The sequence below is a fragment of the Ictidomys tridecemlineatus genome, chromosome 11 (genome assembly GCF_052094955.1).
Source record: "Ictidomys tridecemlineatus isolate mIctTri1 chromosome 11, mIctTri1.hap1, whole genome shotgun sequence".
Taxonomy (NCBI): Eukaryota; Metazoa; Chordata; class Mammalia; order Rodentia; family Sciuridae; genus Ictidomys; species Ictidomys tridecemlineatus.
In genome coordinates this window covers 32,388,919-32,397,411 of record NC_135487.1, presented here as the reverse complement: position 1 = coordinate 32,397,411, position 8,493 = coordinate 32,388,919, and positions in this window count along the sequence as shown.

The following is an 8,493-nucleotide window of genomic DNA, read 5'->3' as shown; positions in this document are numbered from 1 at the left end:
CATCCCCACCAGGTCAGCTCCCTTTCCCTTGGCTTCCCTTGAGCTTTTCTTAGCCTTAGCTCATGCTGTTCCTTCTGCCCAGAAGCCCCACTTCCCCTTTTCTGCCTGGCTAAATCCTTATTTCTCAAGATTCGCTCTAATGTCATCCTGACCTCTCCGCCCTCCCCTGTCAGAATTAATTGCTCCCTCCTTTGTGTTGTTCAACAGCACTCATCACGGAGAACTGTAGTTACTTGTTTGGCCACTCAGTCTAGAAGAAGAGATGTAGAGGCCTGGGCTCATTCACCTCCTTGTCTGTGGGGCTCAAGGTTGCCCAGTGTTTGAGGAAGCTCCATTGGAACTGGGGAAGGGGTGCTGTGACTGAAGATATCCCTGATATGGGGCCGTGGTTCTCTGTGCATCTTTGCTGTCTGTCTAACCTCTTTCTCCCTGGCTTGCCAAAATTGGATGCAGAGACTAAGGCAGGATTTCCCCTCAGCTGGAATATGTCGATCCCCTCTCCAGATGAATCTCCTTCAGTGGCCAACCTGCCACCTGCCTCCTGCCTGGTATCCCCGCCAGCCCCCGTGCTCCCAGATCTCCCCCATTTAGCAGCATCTGCGGATTTCATTAACTTGCTACTTAACCCCTCTCACTCAGATCAGCTCTGAAGATGATAAATCAGGCCCTGGGCTCATCCCTGCAGTGGCCATCCTCTCCACACACCCTCTAACGAGGTGCTGCTGCCCCTATTCATCACTGGCTGCCCTCTCCTTCTCCTGCAGTTTCATTGCCTGCACCCCTGTGCCCCCCATGCAGACAGTGTCAGAGTTATTAGAGCCCAGCCACTTTAGATTGCATCCTAAAACCTCTATCCCTGGGGAGCTATAGGCCTTTGCTTCCCTGAACAGTGGGCTAAGACAGCACCCAGGGGCTGCTGGTGATAGTGGGCCCTGGCCTGGGAAAGGATGGGGAGGGTGAAGGATCCTTCCTAGCCATAGGGTTGGGATCATTTGTACATAGGCAGGGGTGGGTAGATGGGACCTGAATTCTTCCTTTCTTCTTTCCTTCCTTCCTTCCCCAAAGCCTCTCTGAAGCTGTTCTTCTGCTCCCTGGGTGGGTCACCTGGACCTCCAGGGATACTACAGTTAGTCTAGCATGGCAGGCAGTGTGGCCTTTCCTGCACTTTGCATAATGACCCTTTTCTTCTCACCTTACACACCAGCTCCTTTCCTAAGCCCTTCCTAAACACTATTTAGTATATTTTCTTCTAGATTTTCCTTCTTCCTTGTTCTCTCCTCCTCTAGACTCCAGACCCTTCCTCTTGCTTTTTTTTTTTTCTCTTTTCCTCCCATGTCACCTCTCCTATTTGTTTCTTATTTTTTTCTGGTCTAAACACCGCAAAAGGGACTACCCCAAATATGTCAGAGGCTAGGCTTTTTGTAGTTCTGAGCAGGGCCCTCTCTGCTGTTTCTCATCCCTCAGAGATCTCTCTTCTCTGTGCCCCCTTCTATCAATTCAATATGCCCTCACCTGGTTTTCTTTTTATCCCCCATTCCTTTCCTTCATTCCCAACCTTCACAGGAGACAATATTGGAGAGGGTGGAGCATCCTGCCTGGCTTACGACAGGCTCTTGGAAAACATCGATTAGGCCCACATTGGAATCTCTCCATGCTTGTTCCTTTCCTATCCCTTCCAGGACCCTGGATGAGTCTCTATTCTCCCTGCTTATAAGCAAGAGTGCCCTCCACTGGCACCCTTCTTCTGTCTCTGGGGGCGAGGCTGGTCAAAGCCATGGGATGTTCATTTAGTTCCCCCCACCCCCTGCCCCTGAGTTTTTGTCAGGTGCTATTTCTACAATGTCTTCATTACCTCCTAATTGGCCAAATCTCGTTTCTTTATTTTTCTTGTTAAAGACAGATTTAAAGAACGAGTTCAGTAGCTCAGCCATTTTCAGACCATCATTAATTTCCTACCTCCTTATTTATTAATGGGGCAACTTCCTTGCTGGTATTTCTTGTTCCCTGGATATCTGTGTAAAAGCCTGCCTTGCTCATGCAGCCCCTGGGACCAGTGCTAACTCACTTTGACTTTGTGCTGCCCTCAGCTGCTCTGGCACTCCCCCCACAGCCCCCCTGCTCTCACAGCCCTTCTTGGTCAAGGCCCCTCCACCCACCCACAGCCGTAGGAAGAAAAGTAGAGAATGCCCCTGCAGTCTAGGCCTGCAGGTGTCCTTCCCATGCATGAAATAGACTAATACTCCCAGTTCTCTTCTCCATTCCATCTCTCCTCCTCCTGGGTTCCAGGTTCTATAATAAGCTGACACACGAAGAACTCCTTCACTCCTTCAGACCTTGAGGAAACTGAAGCTCAGGAGGCAGCAATGACTTGCCCAGGGTCATGTTGCTTAGAAGGGGTAGAGCCAGGATATGAGCCCATTTGATCTGGCTCTGTAGCCTGAGTATTTCCTCCATGACAGCTCCCCTCAGGGAAGCCCACATGCATTTGGTTATGGTTAGAATAAGTTGATATGGAGGGAAAGACAGGACCAGTGAGATGGCAGCAGTACAGAAGGAAACAGAAGCCAGTGACCTCAGAATCCTATGGGATTATGGTCATCAAACTTGTTGGGTGCCTTGTCCCTCCCTTCTGTATCTATCCCTCTGTGTTTTCCACATCCTTATCCTCCTATGCCAATGAAAGGACTAATATTCTGATGGTGACATTACTGACTTTTGGGAGCAGTTCTCTTGGGACCTTTTCCATACCTTTGAAGGCAACCCTATGCATATGGTTCCCTTTAAATATTTCCAATGAGTTCCTGGTTGTTGCCTTTTGATTCTGGTTCTCCAAGAGCCTCAGCCCTCAAACCTCACCAGATAGGGGTGCAGGTGAACATCCGTAAGCACTGGGAACCTTGAGCCAACAGCTACCACCCTAGATGTCAGGGCTGGGTCTAAGCACATGCTGACTTCGCTGATGGCCCGAGACTTCCCCTATTATGAATGATGGGGACTTGTGGTGTGGTCTTCTTAGTATTTCTCATTTACTCTTTCTACAATCAGAAAGAATCTTGTTACCCTGAGGCTCTGAGTAGATGCTGAGGCCTTCTGGAGCCCAAGCACAGTTGCCAAGGCTGTATCTGCCTCCACACTGCTGGGAAGAGGTATGTTGTAGTTTGGATGTGAGGTGTCCCCCAAAAGCTCATGTGTGAGACAATGCAAGAGGTTTAGAGGAGAAATGATTGAATCATAAGAGCTTAACCGAATGATCATCATGTGAGTGGCTTCCCTCCACCATACTCTCTCTTCTACCATGATGTTCAGTCTCACCTCGAGTTCCAAGGAATGGAACCAGCTGCTTATGGACTAAGACCTCTGAAGCTGTGAACCCCCAAATAAACTTTTCCTCCTCTACAATTGTTCTGGTCAGATTCTTTAATCACAGCAGTGAAAAAGCTGCCTAAAACAAGGTGAGATGGCCATGAGCAAGTCAGGGTGCTGGCCTAACACAAAGACAGTCCTGAGGTCCCTGTGGCTGCTGCTGCCAAATGCCAAGTCATTGCTCCTCTTGTTGGAAATAAAAGGGAGCAGGAAGGCCCTTAGAAGAATTGAGGGAAGGGAGAAGAGAGAGAGAACTCAGGGCAGCATCATCGCACGTGATCTGGAACCTCAGTCTCCTCTAGCAGCAGTAACCCTGAAATAAGTAGCAGTGCTGAGGAGGAGTTCCCCGGGGCCCAGCCCTGGGAGCTGTGTTTTTACACTCAAAGACCTTGTTTCTTGTCTCCTCCTGGTCATAACCCTGTTTAATAGAGACATTAAGATGAATGATTGAGGCTGCCTCTCACTGCAGCTGGAAGATGGGGGGTGGGCAGCCTGGGTGACCCTGGACAGAGGGGACCCAGTGGGAATGGGGTTGAGGTGGGAGGGGATTTGCAAAGCATCTCCTCCAACACTGAGCCTCAGCTTTGCTAGGTGGAAATCTCCTGCCCGCTCAGACCTCCCGAAGGCTGCCTTATCCAGCAGTGCTTCTCAGTGTTGAGCATCTACAGCTTCCTTCCGCCTCCCCAGCATCAGGGAGGGGATGATACAAGCAGAAAAATCTGTAGGTTTATAAGGGATGGCAGTGACTTCTACTTATATGGGTTTTCAAAGGGCTCTGATAAGATTCGATATACATCGCTTTTCATATTTATAAAACTAATAGATAACAATCATTGGGTGTTCAGATGTTTCCAAGACTTTTGAACTGTATGCTTTGTCATGTCAGATTCTTACTACATCCCAAAGATACAGGTTAGTATCCTCAATTTACAGATGAAAAAGCTGAAGCTTGAAGAAGATAAACTACTTGCTCAAGGTCACCCAACTCCTAAGGGTGAACCTAGGCAGTGTGACTTCAAAGCCTGTGCTCCTAATGCTGTCATACAGAGTTCACTACCTCCAGTTTTACAAATTGACCTTGCCTGGAATTGGGAGAAGGGAAGGGGAGGACTTGAGTTTTGAATCAGATAGGGAATTGATTTAGAGGTCAGAGACAACAGTTAGGGATAAACAGGCTCATCTCTGGATGGGGCTGGAGTAGCAGTGGGGCCCCAGGGAGCACCGCTGAGACAGGACTCATCTGGCATGTTTATGACAGGTCTGGCTGCAGGCATCCCAGAGAAAGCTGTACCTTGTTAGATGACACCAAACACTTTGTCTTGTTTTTGACTAACCCAAGGTCCCCACCCTCAACTGTTTTTTACCTGGCACTTTGCTGAACAGGGAAAACATATGCAATAAACAGCTTCTAAAATGTAAGTACTAAATAAATGTGAAGAGCCAAAGCAGCAGTGGGTCAGACTCAGCAAAGAAAAATGTTCTGCCCCTGCTGTTGGGAGTGAACACATTCGATACTGTTGTCTCAAATCTTGTGATTCCAGGCGTGGTCTGAGAGGCAGTAGCACCAGCCTCACTAGGGAACTTTTTAACATGCAGAATCTGAAGACGTTTCCAGACCCAAGTAATCACAATTTGCATTTTAACAAGGTGATTGCATTGAACACACATTAAAGTTTGAGAAGCATACTCTAACACAGGAGTGACCTAGTCACTGCCTGGCTTTAAACCCTGAGAGGTTCTCTATCCCCACTCAAGGTCAAGTCCAAACAGTTTACAAGGTGACATGTGCAAGTTACCCAGGAGGCTGTGGCAGGAGGATCACTGGGTTCAGAAGTTTGAGGCCAGCCTGGGCAACATAGGGAGACAGACTCCCATCTTTAGAAAAAGAAAAAAGCAAAAGAAAGGTTTTATGACCATGCATGATCAGTTCTTGCCCAAGTTTTCAATTCCCTTCATCACTCTCTTTGCCACACTACCTGGTCCAATCATAGTATGCTTTGCATCCCCTTTTTCTTTTTTGGCCTAGTGCCTTTGTTAGTGTTATTTTCTTTGCCCAGAATGCCCTCCCCTTGCCACCCTTTTCTTCTCCCTTTGTTAGCATGGAAAATTCCTAATCAACCTTTTTTTAAATGTAATTTTTTAAATTTATATATGACAGCAGAATGCATTACAATTCTTATTACATATATAGAACATAATTTTTCATATCTCTGGTTGTATACATCATATATTCACACCAATTCGTGTCTTCATACATGTACTTTGGATAGTAATGATCATCACATTCCACCATCATTAATTACCCCATGCCCCTTCCTTTCCCCTCCAACCCCTCTTCCCTATCTAGAGTTCGTCTATTCCTCTCATGTTCCCACTCCCTATCCCACTATGAATCAGCCTCCTTAGTATCAAAGAAAACATTCGATATTTGTTTTTTTGGGATTGGCTAACTTCACTTAGCATTATCTTCTCTAACTCCATCCATTTACCTGCAAATGCCATGATTTTATTCTCTTTTATTGCTGAGTAACTGGACTTACACATTACCTGTTCTTGAAAGGCTTTTCCAGGCTGTGCTAGATACCTCATTTTCAATCCTTATTGCTCATGGTCTTTAGAATCACAGTTGTCACTCTGAGTGACAAAAATTTCTTTACCATTAAGTTTTCATAATTAGAGTGTAAGTTCAGAGGGGGAAGGAAGTGTGTCTATTGTTCATGTCCTTGTTCTGTGCTTTCATGGAGCCCAACATTTCAAAGAATATTTGTTGAATCTTAAAAAAATAGCAAAACAAAACACCACTCAGAGTATACATTTACTTATGACATGGGAAAAGTGAGGGCTGTGGATCCTGGAGATGTCCCGAAGTCTTGGGATGCCCTCCTAAAATCCATCCAGCATTCTTAGGTCTCAGGCATAATCTAAAAATAAGATTGCTGAACAAGTCCTGGCTCTGTGGATTGGTGAGCGCTACATGGACAGGAAGGGTTTGGGGGAGTCAGAGGAGGGGAGGGAAGAGCCACTTGAGGAGCCAGGAAATGTTCCCTTAACAGGGAAAGTACTCCCAGTGGAGAGAACAGGATCAGCAAAGGCTTGGAGGCAAAAGAGTGCAAAGCACCTCAATGAGTAGTCATTAGTCTGTGGGCTGGAAGAAAGAGTTAAAAGAATTGATGGAAAATAAGGCTGAAGGCGTGAGCTGGGGCTTAAGTGGAAAGGACTTCAATGCAAAATCAGGACCAAGAGGGAGGAGCTGAAGAAGTCTGGTGTAAGGGGGAAGCCCTTCTGTTGGGGAAGGCAGAGGAAGTAATTTGACAGGAAAGGAGCTGATTGGCTACATTCTGGGGGAAGTGTAGTATAATGAGTGTCATCGTGAGTTTGGAGCTGATTCTCAGCTATATCAAGTCTGAGAAATTAGGCAACATCTCCTGATCCAGATATCTATTTTAATCTAATGATTATATGAGGGCCAAAAAAGAAAAATTCTCTCAGTGAAAAGCAAATTAAAAGCTGCATACTGAATTAGATATGTACCAGCTTGATTTGAGTTGGGTTGTGTGACAACCCAGTGGATACCATATTGCTGGAAGGACCAACAGAGTTCCAGAGACAGACCTATAATAGAAGAGAAAGGCTCTGGTGGAGTGAACCAGTTTCCACAATAGGACTAGAGGTTGAAAAGAATGATAACTGGTTGAATAGGATGGCTCTTAAGTAAACTCACTCTATCCTGGCTACTCTGATAGCAGTAGAGGTGCCCAATGAGAAGAATAAGTAGAAACAGCTTAAACAACACTGCTTCCTGTTCCCATAACAGAATGTCATATGGAGGGAGTCACCTTCTCACTTTGCAAGAGACAGCCATGTTCTTATGTTGTCACAATACAGTAGGAATTGGCCAGATCAGGCAGAGGCATTCAAGGCCAGCATCTACAATACACTTGGTGATAGAAGCCAGTGGAGCACAGTGGCTTGGACTCATGAGCACAGTTTTGAGGCTTTTGCAGGGAACATTGCTAGGGATTGACATTTCTGCAAGAGCAGGTGGGAGCCCAGAATTAGCAAGACAGGTGTTTCAATGTAAACTCATTTGTACCGCAAGCAGGTATAGATTGGGAACATTTGCCTTGCTGCAGAGGAACTACAAAGCAGCTCAGGGAATTGGACTTTGATTAGAAACAGAGCCACCAGAAGGCAGCAGTTTATGAATGGAGTTGGAAAGATGAGCCTGGCCTGAAGAAGAGAAGTCAGTACCTCTCCGAAGAGCCCAGGGTGAATGCTCAGCAGGCAACTTGAAACGAGATAGGAACAGGTAAAAAGTGGGAGTGCAGGTGACTAATGACCCAACCTCAAGGGAAAATTGATGAAGGGCACTTCACTCACCAAATACCTACATTATACTGGGTGGGCACGTGAGAGGTGCTTTCTTCATTATATTGGTGATGCAAGTGTTATCTCTACTGTATAGTTGGAGAAGCAGGCCTAGAGAAGGAGCGTTCATTTATTCATCAAATATATGCACAAGGAATAAGAAGGTGATAAGACAGTTCTTTTTCTTGAGGATCTCAGAATATCACAGGAGAGAGACTCAGAGGCAAATCATTTCATTACAGACTTGTGTTTAGATGAGAGGAGATGCAAGCACAAGATGCAGTGAAACCACAAATTTCCCCAAATCACCGAGTCTGTAAGTGTCAGCCAGCACACTTGGTCGAGACCTCAGCACTATCATTCTAGCTGCAGATACAGTTGTCAGAGCCTTCAATCATAGTTTTGAGGAAGGGCAGTAGCCCTTGCTGCTGACACAACATGTTTAAGAGCAATAAAAGGCCACCAGGATTTGGAAAGTGGCATAGTGACCTAGCAGCACCTCTGACCAGGTAGAGATGATGGTGGCCTCCTAAGTAACCAGGCCATGGAGACCCTCCCCTGGAATAGAATGGATTCCAGAGTCTAGAAGTGGCCGTGGGTGGTTCTAGATATTGGAGCCAATGGGACACTGAAGTTAGGAAACCAGCATGTCCTTAGAGGGACAGATTGAAGACAAACTGGGATTGAGAGAAGAGGCCACATTGGAAGTGGCAGTGAGAATATGAGAGTGAAATCACACAATTCTTGGGCCAGTAGAACTTG